At 37.4% G+C, this 17748-nt stretch overlaps 1 protein-coding gene across 1 annotated transcript in view; it reads right to left on the bottom strand.

The window, feature by feature from the left end:
• The window catches only part of GALNTL6 (polypeptide N-acetylgalactosaminyltransferase like 6), a 1246993-nt gene that overhangs the window by 898020 nt on the left and 331225 nt on the right, over window positions 1–17748 (bottom strand). The window lies entirely within an intron of this gene.

Here is a 17748-nt window from a genome sequence, read left to right as displayed (position 1 = left end):
CACTAAAAATAGTTAAAATGTGTCTCTCTTTTCTGCAATTATGATACATAAGTACATTCTTGCTATGTTGTATACCTTCAGTGATGCAACTGCTGATGTCCATGGACTAATTTTATTAAGTTATACTGGGAACTGTTATTCACTTACCTTTAACTACTATCTATTATTACATCCTTGAATTAACTAAGGGCTTTATTATACTAGTAAATATTCACATATGATTTCCTTTTCCAGAAACATCTTTTCCTCACTCTTCACTGACATCATCAGAAGGACTACACAAATTCAAAAAATTGTACTCTGATCATGATCTTGCAGTTCGCCATTAAGAAATAATATTCATCTATTCTTCAGATTGAAGATCCACCTCCAATTTCAGTGGCACATCTTGAATTGCCTGCCAATTTTACCTACTTTTACTAATAACTATGTTTTATAGCTTTCTCAAATACTTTCCTTCACTGTCTAAGGTCTCTGATCTAACTTCTCTGCCTTTATTCTCATAGGATGCTTTCGCTTCATTCCATCAGCAAAAAAGTCTCATTGAATCAACAACAAATTGTCCATACCAGCCACATAATCATCCTCACTTTCCTTCTTTTCTCTGTTAAAGTGGGATAAATGTTTCCTTTTTAGGACAAAAGTCTGGCTTCCCATAGACTTTCTATGAATCCTTTCTCAAGGATTCAAGGATGTCCATGTATTAATTAATCTACCTTTCTTCTGCTTTTAAACATAATTTCCAATGCTGGATCTTTCCTATAATAATAAAATATGTATTAAGTTAATTTACATATGTAAACTACATAATACAAATTATACAGTTTGGGCTTTGAGTCTTCTTCAGAGCTACACTGGTTATAGAAGCATGGCTTACAAATCCTATATTCTCTTCAGTTCTTTCAGTTACTCTAAGCACAAGAAAATTTTTTCCAAAAGTCAAAGTGACCTGCAGTGGTGCAATGGGCCACTCCAAGGGGCCTTTATTTTATGAACTTCAGAGCAGAAGAACACATCAGGAGGTTAAAGCTTGTTGCTGAGCTTGGTCTCTGTGATATCACTCTATATTTTTATCTTATCAGATTAATGCTTTTCAGGCTCTTTATTTTCTTTTGAAATTTATGTATTTTAAATGGAGAGAGAAAGAGAGCAGCTATCCACTGATTTACTTCCTAGATGCCTGCAACATTCATGGCTTGGATTGGGCCATGCTGAAGCCAGGAACATAGAACTCAATATGTGTCTCACACTTGGGTGATAGGGAGCCAACTTCTTGTACCATCACCTGCTGCCTTCTAGGGTGCACATTAGCAAGGAACTGGAATCTTTATTTTTTTAAGATTTATTTATTTATTTATTTGAAAGAGTTATACAGAGAGAAGGAGAGGCAGGGAGAGAGAGAGGTCTTCCATCCACTGGTTCACTCCCTAATTGGCTGCAATGGCCAGAGTTGTGCTGATCCGAAGCCAGGAGCCAGGAGCTTCTTCCGGGTCTCCCATGTGGGTGCAGGGGCCCAAGGACTTGGGCCATCTTGCATTGCTTTCCCAGGCCATAGTAGAGAGCTGGATTGGAAGAGGACAGCTGGGACTCGAACCGCCAGCTATATGGGATGCTGGCACTGCAGGCGGCAGTTTTATAACTTCAGGGAAGGCCAACTTCATCTCTGATTATATAAAGAAATTCTGTAGGAATATTTTCTAAGTATATTTTCATTCAAAACATCTAACACATGTTTGTATTTGGGTATTTATTTGTATGATTGCTTTCCCAACGTCTGTCTTTTTACATGCCTCTGGGCTAAAGCAATGTCTCTTTTTCTCACTGTTAACTTCTGAGTGTCTGGGTATGGTAGGAATCAGGACTAACTGATATCATTCCGTAGGTTGTTCAGTGCACAACACTATCCTCTGCAAGGGGGTGAATAATGGTTTAATTCCATTGTATGTGCTTAACAAACACTGCTCCTTCGTGCAAGACTGTGATCTCCTGGTGCTATAACCTTAATCTAACTAGCATAAAGAGGCCATTTTCACCAAAGCTAGCCATAATAGTATTTCAATAAATGATGGCTAAAATAAAGAAATAATGTTTATGACAACTTCCAAAAATAACTGAGGTCTAACACAAACCAGATTGTAAGAATTCTTTCTTTCTTTTTTAATAACATCTACTCTAATAGTTGGCTTAAGATGAGTATATGATGTCAGTAACATTTGCATAGCCATAAATATTCATGAAATCTTTCTTCCTAATTGTAGGGGTGTTAATAACAGTGCACAAAGCTACATCCTGTGTTTGACTTAGAGACCATTCTATTTCACAGCTTTTTCAGAGAAATAACTTCCATTGAAAAAAATGTTCATAAAATAGTTAATTGCCCATTTGACATATTATGCCATCTACTCAAGTTATCTACTTGGCACAAATTGCACTTCATAAATTCTATTATATAAATGGACCCTGTTTAACTTTGCCACTTGGTCTGTGCATCTGTCTCATAAAATTCTGTTCATGATCATGAGAATAAGTTAAAGTGTCTGAGTGGATCAGTGACTATGAATTAAAAATATAGTTCATAACATGTTCCCCACTGCCAAATTGGCAGCACTTTTTTCTTTTAATTTTTTTAATAACATACTTTCAATTTACTTTGTAATCACAGACTCATTGATTTTCTAAACAAAGAGCTCTAAAAGATGAAGAAAAGTTTCAAAATGCAAAGGCATGCATAATAGGGTGGTCTTAGAGAAAAAAGGGAACTAGATCTTTATTTCCATGATCATAAATTGATAGGGGGTATTGCCACACAGAGATATCAAAATATTTGATAGTTTTAGCAACTGAGTTTTAATTGTCTTAGAAAATAAACCTAGAGAGTTCCATCTGCTGCTGTTGATCACTTTCTCAGTAGAACCATGCACCTGAGGTGAATCAAATCTGGCCATCAGCATATTGAGGTCAATTTTCAATGAACTTCAGTTTTTCCTAGATGAACCTGAGGTTGCCACAAATGGCCAAGATCGTTCGCCATCTGTTTCTGTTGAAAGTTTGCTGTTCACTGTGGTTGGGATGCAATATGAAAAATTTACTGGCAAAAACATCATCCTGCATGAGCCCCTATGTTCTCAATTAATTTAATGTACCTGAGGAGAAGAGCTAGCAAACACAGCTTTCTCTCTGGTAGCATGTTGATGCACGAATACAATGATGTAAAATATTAAAAATCTTAACACATGCCTTTTTCAGAAACTGAAAGTTATATAATAAACTGTTAAAAAAACTTTTATAAGCCATTTTAATATTTATTTATTTAGGCCAGTGTCGCGGCTCACTTGGCTAATCCTCCGCCTGCGGTGCCAGCACCCCGGGTTCTAGTCCCTGTTGGGGCTCCGGATGTTATCCTGGTTACTCCTCTTCCAGTGCAGCTCTCTGCTGTGGCCCGGGAAGGCAGTGGAGGATGGCCCAAGTGCTCGGGCCCTGCACCCGCATGGGAGACCAGGAGGAAGCACCCAGCTCCTGGCTTAGGATCTGCACAGCGCACCGGCCATGGCGGCCATTTGTGGGGTGAACCAACAGAAAAGGAAGACCTTTCTCTTTGTCTCTCTCTCACTGTCTAATTCTAATTGAGAAGCAGGAGGATGGAAAGAGCTCCCATCCTCTGGCTTTTCCCCTAAATGACCACAATTAACATGAGGTGAAAACTCAATCCAGGTCTTTCACATGCAATGGAGGAACCCAACTACTTCAGCTGTCACCACTGCCTCCCTGGATCTACATGGGCAAGAAGCTGGAATAAGGAGTAGGAGACAGGGATATTGAACCCAGGTACTCTGACGTAAGATATGCCACTTTAATCAGTAGGCCAAATACTTTCCTCTGAAGACAATATTTTGAACAATGAAATAAATGTAGGTTTTTCATACAAATATCAAGCCTAATTCATAGATATTATTGATAATAATAATAAAAAGTATGGTGAAGTGATGATATTGTGGTACAGCAGGTTAAGCTGCCACTTGCAATGCTAGCATGCTGATCTGAGTATCAACAGCTCTGCTTCCTATCCAGATTTTTGCTAACATATCCATAAAGGCAGCAGCAGGTGGTTCAAGTATTTGGGCCAACATTAACATGGGAGATCTGATGTAGTCCCTTTCTCCTGGCTTCAGCCTGGGCCATACCTGGCTGTTGCAGCCATTTATGGAGTGAAAAAAACAGATGGAAAATTTTCAATCTCTCTCTCTCCCTCTGAAATAAACAAATAAATACATCTTTTAAAAAAGTGGTGTGAACACAAAGCATTTTTATGAAAATGGCACTTAAAAGTATAAGAATGAACACATTACTTTCAACTGATTACAATATAAATATCCAGGTAAACTGGCTTTTCTCATCTTGCTTTCAAAAAAAGATTAATATAGTTTTAAAATGCTACTCTAAAGCACAAGATGGCATTTACTAATGAATACATAGCCATTAATGTAAGCTTCTTCCCAACATGAAGAAGCATATTTAGGAACTCAGGTATACTGCACTGCAGTTTTTCTCAAGACACAATATCATGTTTCTGTTTTGATATAGATATGTTACCTACAAACAAATAGTGAAGGTAACTACTGTTTCTACTCTTCCACACTGATATTTAGATATGATAATTTTCATTTGGTGGGTTATGCAAGGATTTGATGAAATCAGGGATAAATAGGCTTGGTAGTAGCATTACAGAAAATGTTACAACTTATCCAATTACTAATCACAACTTATAGCTACTGGGAAAAGCTTCATTGCAATCTTATCTTTTCTTCCCTTCCTCCCTTGCTCCCTCCCTCCCTCCCTCCCTCTCTCTCTCTCTCTTTCTTTCAAAATTTATTTATTCAAAAGGCAAAGTTACAGAGAGAGAGAGAGAGAGAGAGGGAGAAAGAGAGAGAGAAAGAGAGAGAGAGAGAGAGAGAGGTCATCCATTGTTGCTCATTCATCATCAAACAGCTGCTATTGCCAAGAGTCAGGAGCTTCTTCTGGGTCTCTCATGTAGGTGCAGGGGCCCAAGGACTTGGGTCATCTTCTGTTGCTTTCCCAGGTGCTTTAGCAAGGATCTGGACCAGAAATGGAGCAGCCCAGACATAAGCAAGTAGAGCAAGTACACACATGGGATGCCAGCATTGCAGGTGCTAGCTTAACCCATTATACCATGACACTGGGCCCTTTGTTTTTCTTCAATATTTATTGTAAGGCAGGATGACAGAGAGTGAAGGGTTCAAAGAAACAGAGAAACAAAGAGAGCTTCCATCTGCTGGTTCACATCCCAAAAGAGCTGCAACAACCAGGACTGGGCTAGGCAGGATCCAAGGCCCCAGAACTCCATCTGGGTTTCTCCACATGGGTGGCAGGGGCCCAAGTACTTAAGCCATACCCACTGCCTTCCCAAGCACATTAGCAGGGAGCGGTAATGGAAGTGATGTAGCCAGAACTTGAATCAACACTCTGATGAAGGATGTCAGCATTCAAAGTGGGGTTTTAACCTGGTGAGCCATAATGCCAGCCCCTGTTACCCCATTCTCTAACTTCCCATTTCAGATAATATGTTTCCTCTATACATACTTCAATGAGACATATGTGATTCTCTATCCTTTCTCTCTCTCTAAAATGCCTTTTCTTTTTTATTGTGTCTCAGTCATGACATTAAAGGACTGTAACTCCCCAACTTGATATTTTTCTTTTTTCAAAATTTTATTTAAGGTATGTAAGTTTCATGTATTTCAAATATACAGATTCGGGAACATAGTGATACATGGTGATTCTTCCTTCTCCCTCTCCTATTCCCACTCTTAATTTTTACAAAGATCCATTTTCAGTTAATTTTATACTTATAAAATGAACTCTACTCTAAGGAGTTCAACATTTAATATGAAGAAAAAAATGGTTCCTCAACAATTGAGACAAGGGCTATTAAAAATAATCACAAATTAAAGTGCCCAACTTGATTATATTTTTCCAAGAAGACACACACCTGTCATTATCATACCTTTTCACAGTTTATAACCAACAGAACGCCAGTTTATAGAGAGGAAAGTATAGTTATCATCCCATATATACATAGACACATACAAATACATGTGTGTGTTTTGCATATATAAAGTCAGATATCTTTGTCTAAGAGGAAATACTATTTGAATATAGTATACACTGAATGTACTATACTTTGCAGGATCAAACCAAAATCTAACCAGAAAGGTTTAGATGTAAAAAAAAAAATTAAAAATCCCCCATATATTCCCAATGTAAAACCATCCTTTGAAACATCTAAATATTAACTTTCTGAAAATATATGCTATTTTGTATTGTGGGACTTTTTATTTCATTTTGAAAACTTATAAATGAGAACAAAGGGAGGGTGGGAGAAAAAGAGAAGTTAAAAAAAATTTTAAGAATTATTTTATTTGAAAGAGTTACAGAGAGAGGTAGAGCCAAAGAGAGACAGGTTTTCCATCAACTGGTTCACTCCCCAGATGGCTGCAACCACCGAGGCTGCGCCAATCCGAAGCCACAAGCCATGAAGTTCTTCTGGGACTCTCACATGGGTGCAGGGGCCCAAGCACTTGGGCCATTTTCTACAGCTTTCCCAGGCCATAGCAGAGAGCTGGATCCAAAGAGGAGCAGCCAGGACTCAAACCAACACCCACGTGGGTTGCCATCACTGCAGGCTGGGGCTTTAACCCACTGCACCACAGTGCCAGCCCTGAGAAGTTAAAACACTGATAGGTGTGGTTAAGATTCTATTTTCATTTTTCTTAAATTTTTTTTTTTTTTATCTTTGACAGGCAGAGTGGACAGTGAGAGAGAGAGAGAGACAGAGAGAAAGGTATTCTTTTTCCGTTGGTTCACCCTCCAATGGTCACTGCGGCTGGCACGATGTGGCCGGCGCATTGCGCTGATCCGAAGCCAGGAGCCAGGTGCTTCTCCTGGTCTTCCATGCGGGTGCAGGGCCCAAGCATTTGGGCCATCCTCCACTGCAGTCCCTGGCCACAGCAGAGAGCTGGCCTGGAAGAGGGGCAACCGGGACAGAATCCGGCGCCCCGACCGGGACTAGAACCCGGTGTGCCGGCGCTGCTAGGTGGAGGATTAGCCTAGTGAGCAGTGGCGCCGGCCTCTATTTTCATTTTATAGCAGAAAAGTTAACAAAAATAATGAGCGATAAAGTATCTCAGTAATCTAAACTCTGACTAATGGAGTCAATCAATTTGCTGATCAGATGGAATTCAATATTTGAAATTATTATTGAATATTGTTTGAAGATAAAAATGCTATAGATATAAAAAAATATATTGTCTTAGTCATTGGATTGTTATAACAAATATCATAAAATGGGTAGATTATAAGCATCAGAAATTTATTTCCCATAGTCTGGAGGCTCAGAAGCATAAGGTTAAGGTACCTGCAGGATCGTGTCCGGTAATAACTTGTGTATTGGTTCATATATGGCACTTTCTCACTGTGCCTTCACATGAGAGAAGGAGCAAGGAAGTTCATAGGGATCTCTTTACAGGGCAACTAACCCCTCATGACCTAATTACATTCGCCAAAACCCACCTCCTAATATTATCACTTTGGAAATTAGGATTTCAGCATATGAATTTTAGGAGACAAAAACATTCAGCTATGGTATGTATTCAAAATCATATCAAGGACATACTGACAGAATAATTTTTTAAAAGGTTTATTTATTTATTTTAATTAATTCATTGATTTGAAAGTCAGAGTTAGAGGCAGAGACAGAGAGAGATCTTCTGGTCACTGGTTCACTCCCCAAATGTCTGCAAGAGCCAGGCCTGAAGCCAGGAATCATGGACTGGGATATTCTTCCAGGTCTCCCATGTGGGTGCAGGGCCCCAAGCACTTGGGCCATTTTCCACTGCTTTCCCAGGCCATTAGCAGGGAGGTGGATCGGAAGTGGAGCAAATGGGATAGGAAATGGTGTCCATATGGGATGCCGGCATTGCAAGCAGAGTCTTAACCCACTACACCACCATGCCAGCCCCTGAAATCATTTTTTTTTAAACTTCTTCCTCAAAATGTTCCAGCTTTGGATAGATCATCCAGGCTATATGACATTTCATTCCCTATGCATTGGGTTAATGGTAGCTTCAGAGCCTTGCCCTCTTAGTTTGCTTCAAAAGTAGAAGCATGCTTGCTAATTTTCACTGTTCATTAGTTGAGGGAAAGCTCATTCAGTTCATGTACCATGATGTTAAGACACAATGAAAAGGAAATTTTATTTCAGAGAAACAAAGCAACTCACTAATGAGTGAGTTATTATTCAAAAGGTAGCATTAAAATGCAGTTAGAGTTGAGTCCCTTTACACTGTTTCATTTTAGCTATGGCAAATGAATAAATCTCTTAAAATCAGCAATTTTTCATGTAAAATGAGCATGGTTTTTGTGTAACACACAAACAGTGAGTAATAGTTTCCTAATCACAATAAAATACTGTGAAAGTCAAACAAATAAGCAAATAAAAAGTGATATAATTGTTTAGTGCCAGATAATAAAAAAAAAAAATGATCTTGCAGCAATAGATTCAATCTTTCTCAGAATCTCCATTTAAATGCTAGCTGTCAGTCTTTTCCTTTTGGCAATGCCTCCTTGAAAGGTCAAGAGGCCAGGTGGCAGAGTATTTTATTTGGATGGGTCTGCAAGCATTGTTTGATGATCATGTTTAATTCCTAGGTCATGCAGTATTCTCAGGAGCTGTTTTGTTAGTATTTGCTATAACTGAATTCAGTTACTGTGAATGCATGACCATATGCTTTGTATTGAACAAGATTATTAAAATCACAAATCTGTCTGTAGGAACAATAGCTACCAGACAATCAAGAACACCATGTTAAACTAGCATAGGAATTCAAGGGAAATTGAGTAAACATGTTATTATGAATTAAATCTTAACAGTTTTATGTAATATGACTTAAAGCAGCATTTTAGTAATAGTTGATTTTCAGTGGAAGAACAGTAACTACATCATTTCTTGGTAAGTAAATTAAAACAAAAATAGAATTTTAAATATTTTCTAAAGGATATCTTTAAAAGAGAAAAATATCTGCAGGACTGTGGTGTAGCAGGTAAAGCTGCTGCCTACAATGCTGCCATCCCATATGGGCACCGGTTCAAGTCCCAGCTGTTCCACTTCCTATCCAGCTCTCTACTATGGCCTGGGAAGGCAGTAGAAGATGGCCCAAGTCCTTGGGCCCCTGCACCCACATGGGAGACCTGGAAGAAGCTCCTGGCTCCTAGCTTTGGATTGGCACAGCTCCGGCCACTGTGGCCAACTGGGGAGTGAGCCAGCAGATGAAAGACCTCTCTCTCTCTCTGCCTCTCCTTGTCTCTCTGTGTAACTCTGACTTTCAAATAAATAAATAAACCTTAAAAAAAAAAGAAAGAAAAATACCTGCACGTGGACACATAAGAAACTGCTAATACTTAGCCCCTTGGTTTAGAAATATGATTGGCTCTGTTACGGGTTTGTGACTACAACTTTGATCAATATACAATAATCTTTGCACACAGAGATACAATCTTATTATTCATGTAAAGGCTTAAGAGAGGTCTTCCTGAAAGTGATGGAAAAAATCCTAGCATCTTGTACTATTGTTTTTCTTTTTTTCTTTATGTGTGCAAATGTCAACACTTTACATTCTTTAAAGTTTTAGAATGAATCCTGTACCCAGTTGTAGAACAGTAAAGTAAACTCAGTGTTTTTGGGTTGTGTCAATAAGGAGAACATGATGGGGCTTGTTTTGTGGCTCAACTGTAAAGCCATCACTTGCAATGCCAGCAGCCCATTTGGGCCCCAGTTTGAGTCCTGGCTTCTCCACTTCCGGTCCAGCTCTCTTCTAACACCTGGGAAGGCAGAAGGAGATGGCCCAAGCCCCTGGGCCTCTGCACCCAGGTGGGAGACCTGGAAGAAATTCCTGCCTTTTGGCTTCAGCCTGGTCAAGTCCCAGCTGATGCAGCCATTTGAGGAGTAAACCAGCAGATGGAAGATCTCCCTCTCCCTCTCTCTCTCTCTCCCTCTAATTCTGACTTTGAAATAAATAATTCATTAAAAAGGGGGGGATGAGCTATAACTATAAATGAAGACATTAATTTTCATGTATGATTTTTTTTTTATTTTTGACAGGCGGAGTGGACAGTGAGAGAGAGAGACAGAGAGAAAGGTCTTCCTTTTTGCCGTTGGTTCACCCTCCAATGGCCACCGCTGCCGGCGAGCTGCAGCCGGCGCACCGCACTGATCCGATGGCAGGAGCCAGGTACTTATCCTGGTCTCCCATGGGGTGCAGGGCCCAAGTACTTGGGCCATCCTCCACTGCACTCCCTGGCCACAGCAGAGAGCTGTCCTGGAAGAGGGGCAACCGGGACAGAATCCGGCGCCCCGACCGGGTCTAGAACCCGGTGTGCCGGCGCTGCAAGGCGGAGGATTAGCCTAGTGAGCCGCAGCGCTGGCCTCATGTATGATTTTTAAAATTCTCTTCTGTGTGGTCAAACAACAAAGCTTTAAATCACTTCATTCTTTATGATGCTTTGTCTCTTTAATTCCCACTCTCCAAATAATCTTTAACTGACTGTTTCTCCATTATCTTTTCCTAAAGTGTTGCATTTTTGGCAACTTCTTTCCTGAACTATTTTTCCATAGTTACTGGTTTTCACATAAATAAGTGACATTTAAAAATATTTAACAAAGCTGTGACAGATATTTTTTTTTCATTCACAAACACAAATATCTCCAAGGTTAGGTGTGTGTGTGTGGCAGGGGTGAGGGTGCTCAAAAATGACATTTAGAGAAAGCTAAGTATTTACGAACTATATATGTTAATTATTTTATTATTTAAAGACAAGAAGTCTTTGATTTATACTCTCCTAACAAAAATAACATTGTAATTAAGCTGGTCCATTAAAGAAATTAACAAATGGCCTCACCTTTCACCCTTATGATGCATACTCTAGGATTTGCTACCAAAATATGGTGTGAAGTAGCAACATTACCTGGGAGCTTGCTAGAAACAGACACTCTGAACCCACACATGCCTATTGGAACAGAATCTGTGTTTTAATAAGATCTCAAGGTAATTCCTAGGTGCTGCCACATTGGCAAATCCTACTCTAGAAGGGCAGAGTCACACGCAATGTATTTTTTTGAAAGACTATTTCGGGGCTGGCGCCGTGGCTCACTTGGTTAATCCTTCGCCTGTGGCGCCAGCATCCCATATGGGTGCTGGGTTCTAGTTCTTGTTGTTCCTCTTCCAGTCCTGCTCTCTTCTGTGGCCCGGAAAGGCAGTGGAGGATGGCCTAAGTGCTTGGGCCCCTGCACCCTCATGGAGACTAGGAGGAAGCACCTGGCTCCTGGCTTCGGATCAGCATAGCTCCGGTCTTAGCGGCCATTGTGGGGGTGGTGAACCAACTGAAGGTTCTCTCTCTCTCCCTGTCTAACTCTATCTGTTAAATTAAAAAAAAAAAAAAAAAGACTTTGTTTCACGTCTATCTGCTGAAAATTTCCTTCCTTCTGAAACTGTTTACAAATACCTAAAACACTGATGATGTTGACTGCTAGTCCTAGAGGTTCTATTATGATGAAAGCCTTTATGTACAATCTATGCACACATTTTGTTTTTATTTTCATTTTTAAATATATGAGTATCCAAATGGGTATTAGGCTACTGCTTATTGGAATATCTTTTTCGAATTCTGGTTCTGGCCCTTAATTCCAGCTTCCTGCTACTGCAGATCCTGGAGGTAGTAGTAATGGTCAGCTAATTGATTTCCTGCCACCTATGTGGGAGATCAGAATAGAATTTCTGTCTCCTGTCTTCGATTGAGCCCCCGCAGTTTCAGACACACAGGAAGTGAACCAGCATTTGGGAGCTCTCTGTCTGTATATCTGTTTGTCGCTCTCATACACTTTCAGTCATTTCTTTCACTTCATCTCAAGTAAATAAAATCTTCAAAATTCAAATAGTATGTATAGTTCTTTCCATGAATTGTAGTTTTGCTATTTAAAATGGTTTAGCATATTACAATTCATCAGAATATGAATATTCCTTTTATCCTGCTACCATGGAGAATTATATTTCTAAACCTTATATCTTATGATTTTAATTTGCTTTCCTTTACTAGTGATCCATTTAACCAAAATTCTCATTTTTATTTTTTATCTTTTGTGACTTATGTTTATTTATCTTAATCATTCCTATTAAGGTCCTAAAATTTTTCATTAATTTGTATTACCAACCTATATAATCCTTGTTTTATAAAGTAAATTGGAAGTACATTTTTGTAAAAAATAAGGAAAGGTGAGAGAGGGAGGGAGGGTGGGGTGGGAAGCTTCATTATGTTCTTGAAACTGTATATACAAAATGCATAAATCTGTTTCCTTTATATAAATAAAAATTGTCTTTATAATCTCCTAAAATTCATGTTCATTTGAAAGAATTATCTGTAGCAACAATGAAAATATTCTTTAGTTTACAAAGTTAAGTAATGAGTAATGAGTAATTGTTTAAGTCTACATAAAACTGTAGCTTCTTTTTAAAGTGATTCTTTCCTTAACTATAAAGAAGCATGTTTTTACATATGGATACAATAAATGTACTTTAATATTATTAGGTAGGTACCTATAGGGTTAAATATATTGATATTTTCCCATTAGATAACTTTTATTGCTGTACATCTTCACTAATGCACTCATTTCTAGTGTGTATGTAACAAGTTCACCCACTATGCCTCTACACTCAGTTTTCTTTAGCTAATTTCCTGTTTTATTAATTCCTTGAATGGACCAAGGGTTTTATTGAATTCATAGATATTCACATATTATTCCCTTTACCTGAATTATGTTTCTTCACTCTTCACTTAGTAATGGAAACTTGGTGCAGATAATGCTTTTTTTTTTCTTTTCTTTTTAAAAGTTATTTAAAGTACACAAATTTCATGTATTTCATGTATATGCAGATTCATGAATGCAGTGATAGTTTCCACACTGCCCTCCCTCCCACGCATACTCTCACCTTCTTCCTCTTCCCGCTCCTATTCCTATCAATTTTCACAAAGATCTATTTTCAGTTTACTTTATACTCATAAGATTAAACCTATACTAAATAAAGAGTTCAATAAATAGTATGAATAAAAATACACTGCTCCTCAACAAAAGAGAAAAGGGTTTTAAATGATCATCAAATTTCAAAATGTCAATTTCATTCCTTTATACTATATTTTGATACTCTATTAATTACCACAGATCAGCAAAAACATATGATGTCTGTCTCTTGGGACTGGCTTATTTCACTAAGTATAATGGCTTCAGGTTGCATACATTTTGATGCAAAAAGATAGGATTTTATTTTATTTTTTTACTGCTGAGTAGTATTCCATAGTGTATATATATACCATAATTTCTTTATGTAGTTATCAGTTGATGAGCATCTTGTTTGATTCCATATCTTAGCTATTGTGAATTGAGTTACAATGAATAAGGGATTACAGATCACTCTTTCATCTCCTGATTTCATTTTGTTTGGGTAAATTTCCAGGAATGGGAGTATTGGGACATACGGTAGGTCTATTTACAGACTTCTGTGATATCTCCATACTCTCTTCCACAATGACTGCAACAGTTTGCATTCCCCCCAACAGTGGATTAGGGTACTTTTTCCCCAGCATCCTCAGCATCATTGGTTACTTGTTGATTTCTGTATGAGAGCCATTCTAACTGGGGTGAAGTGAAAGCTCATTGTGATTTTGATTTGCATTTGCATGATGGCTAGTATCATGAGCATTTGTTCATGTGTCCATTGACCATTTGAAAATGGCCTGAACTTCTAAATAAATAATACAGGCTGGCTGAATAGATTAAAAAACAAGACCAATCAACTTGCTGCCTACAAGAAACATCTTACCAACAAAGATATATGCAGACTGAAAGTAAAAGGATGGAAATAGATGTTCCATACTGATAGAAAGCAGAAACCAGCAGGTATAGCCATCCTAATATCAGACCAAATAGACTTTAACATAAAAACTGTTAAAAGAGACAAAGAAGGATACTATGTAGTGATTAAGGGATCAATTAAACAGGGACATGTGACTATAATAAACATCTAATGCCAAGGCACCTGAATATTTAAAACAAATGTTAATGGAGCTAAAGGGAGACATACACTCCAATACAATAGTAATGGGGGACATCAACACCCCACTTTTATCAATGGACAGATCAACTAGACAGAAAATCAACAAAGAATCAACAGAGCTAATTGACACTATAGACAAAATGGACCTAACTTACATCTACAGAACCTTTCATCTCACAGTTGCAGAATACACATTCTTTTCATCAGTTCATGAAACTTTATCTGGGATAGACCATATACTAAGCAATAAAGAAAGTCTCAGAAAATTCAAAAAAAATCAAAATCATACATGCATATTTTCTGACTACAGTGGAATGGAAGCTGAAAATTAACAAGAAACCCGAGAACATATTAAAACAAATGCAAGCTAAACAATTTGCTCTTGAATGAATAGTGGGTCATAGATGAAATCAAAAGAGAAATAAAAAAAAATTCTAGAAATGAATGAAGATGACAATACAACATATCAAAACTTAGGGGTTCTTTCCTCTCTTGGATGCTCCCCTTCATGTGCTCTGGCAGGAAGTCTTTGATTCTAATAAATTTTGCTTTCTAAATCTTAAAAAAAATTATGGGATACAGAAAAACAGTGATAAGAAAATGCTTTTCAAAGAGATATTTTCTGCTCCTGCCTGAAATCTACAATAGATACTCCACTACCACTGTTTTCCTGGAAACCACTCTTTTTCTGTCTTAGCACTTTAATTAGAGTTTGTATCAATTTTTTTACCCCTTGATAGTAAACTTTATAGTGAATCTCTTTTTTTTTTTTCTTCAGCACTTTTAAAAAGTCTCTTCTCTTAGAAACTTTCACTTCAATAACACATGGATGCAACAATTATAACTTGGAAAGCAGTTGCTTGTAGCAGACATTGAGTATGTAAGATTGACACTTCATGTTTTCAAAATCAGTATCCACTGATTTATGTGGTGACCAAGGAAAAGCCATCAGTGGAAAATCAAAGAGAACTATTTAGAGTTTACTCATCTGAGAGCAGTCAGCAGTCTTGTACTGGGAGTGGGTGGACTCACCAGAATATGGGGGCAAGGTCTACAAAATTTCTATAAAAAGAGTTACAAGGAGCAAAAATTCTGGTATGACAATCTAGTCACAGGATTAGGTGCCAATTTTTATGCAAGAAATCATTTTGTGTAGAGTGTGATAGTTACTTTTGGGGGAGGGTTCTGCCTCTACTATTGATGGCATGGGTATGAACACAAGAATAATTGTGTGTTTGTAAATACCAATGATGTGATACCTTATGGTCTGTGAGAAGAGGGACAGTGTCGTTTTGCCAGATTAACGGCAGTAAGCACTGTATTCTCAGAGCAGTGAGTTTATTAGTGATGTATGGCAAATAGAGTCCCATGGAATGATGCAGAAGTGATATATACCATGAGCAGTTTTAAGAAGGGGATCACAGATTATAGACTGAAACTCAGCATAAGGACTGGGGAATTTAGAAGTGTTGGTCAGGGGTATTCCTGGGTGACTTGCATGGCCTTGGTGAAAGCTGAGACTAGGTATCAGCGAACACTTTAAAATCAGAAAAACTGAAAGCCCATAGACACATAATGTCAGTGCAATGAGAAGGTACGAGAAGAGCATCCTGGAAAGGTCTGTGAATGCAGCAATGTGTTTTAAAGGATCCCCCAGAAACCAGAGGAGAGAAGAGTCCTTGAGAGCAGGTCAAGACAGATTTCACAGATCACAGCTGGAACACTGGTCTCCTAGAAGCAGTGCACACCCTATGTGGTACTCCCATTATATTCATTTTAACCACCCACTGAGAAGTTCTGGGCACAGGTGTGTTAAGTGGACACCTGTTGTAAGATGTTTTTCAACAAGCAAAGAAGTAGTCTGTAATGTGGATTATACTTTAAAAAATGGTTTTATACAAGCATGTATATGTGTGGGTGTGTGTATTTGTTTTGTTAATAATTTACTTTAGAAATTGTATGGTTCCTGATGTCAAAATATCTTAATTTGGACCTTGTACAGCTTAAAAACATAGTAGAGTATGGACTGATATTTTTCTCTGATTCAGTAACAAGTTGTATGCTTTGTATGGGAGCTGGAATGAAGTGTAAACTAGAAACCAGGAATAGATGTTGACTGCTGATGATTAAGGCTGTAGAGGCATTACTGTCTTAATCACTCTATGGCCACATGAAGAAATAATTCACACAGGAAACAAATGCTTTAACAACTTCTCACAGATAACGTTTATCATGCTCCTCTAGATAGTTATTATAAATTCAGCATAAGAAATTACAAGAAAGAATCAGTAATGCACCATGATAAAATGGAAGACTCAAGAAGATTTAGAGTACTCATCATGTTCATATTTCTGGCAATAATAGTTCTGTGAAATCCAAAAGTAGTCTGTACTGAGAATTAAAACATTCAAATGATGACAATCTATGGTCATAGTTTTAGACAGCAAGGAGTAGAGAGTGAGACATGAATATGTCATTTAAGAGAGGTGAGATATAACATGGGTAGGGAATTTGTAAAATAAAACATAGGTAGTTGACAGACTAAGTAATGAGGCTTATAAAATTCTTAGGACTCAACACATTTCTGTGAGGAATGTGCACATTATGCTTTTATTTATTCAACATCATTTTCAGTATGCCAAACAACTTTCCTTGCCAAAGTGAAGCTTCTAAATTGTGGTTAACATTAATATTAAAAAACTATGCTTTTAAGAACTTGGGTTTGTTAAATACTTTTTCACCAATACATTTTATGAAATCATAATACAGATCAAGTAGAGGCATTTCCAATAAAATTTAATGTCCCAATTGAATTGGACTACAAAATACATGCTGGATTTTGAATAATTACTGCACCAGACAGCATTAATAATTTTAATATTGATTGCATATTAAGATACTATTTGTGGAACATTGTTTTAAATAAAACATTTAAAATTACTATTTTCTACTTGTTTTTAGTTTCTTAATGTGGTTCCAGACATTTTGATATGTTTTGCTTGTACTTTCAAATAAAAATATTCTCTAATTTCAGAAAAGATTTTGGTTTCTATTAATTTCTTAATCTGATATCTAAGCCATAATTTAAGATTCTCTGAGTAATATCATCAGTTAAATTGAGTGCCATTTTGAAAATAGATGAAGCAAAACCACATAAATACTGGATCTCTAAACCCTAACACCACATCTGCCCATAAAACTGAACAAATTATCTATCTACTTGTCAGGACATTTAAAATTTCTTTAACATTTAATTAAAATATATTATGGCTTAAGAAAAATCCAGAATTGTATTTAATAATGGCAAATATAAAACTAATAACTTTCAAAACAACATAATCATTTTGGTTTAAACTCTAATATTATTTTTAAAATGCAGCTGGACTCTTTGAATCATGTTTTGTTAGTTTAAAGAGTGCAAATTTTAACTAGTTAATAGTGCATTCACGATAGATAAAGTGTTCATATACAAACTCACAAACTTAAGAATTTTATAACTAATGATCAAAATTTGACCTTCAACCAGTAGATGGAGAAGTAGGTCTTAGAGTACCTTCAGTGTACTATTAAA

The sequence above is a fragment of the Oryctolagus cuniculus genome, chromosome 2 (assembly GCF_051225735.1).
Source record: "Oryctolagus cuniculus isolate XC-2025 breed Fujian yellow rabbit chromosome 2, ASM5122573v1, whole genome shotgun sequence".
In the NCBI taxonomy this organism is placed as follows: Eukaryota; Metazoa; Chordata; class Mammalia; order Lagomorpha; family Leporidae; genus Oryctolagus; species Oryctolagus cuniculus.
This window is presented reverse-complemented; position numbering and strand designations above follow the sequence as displayed.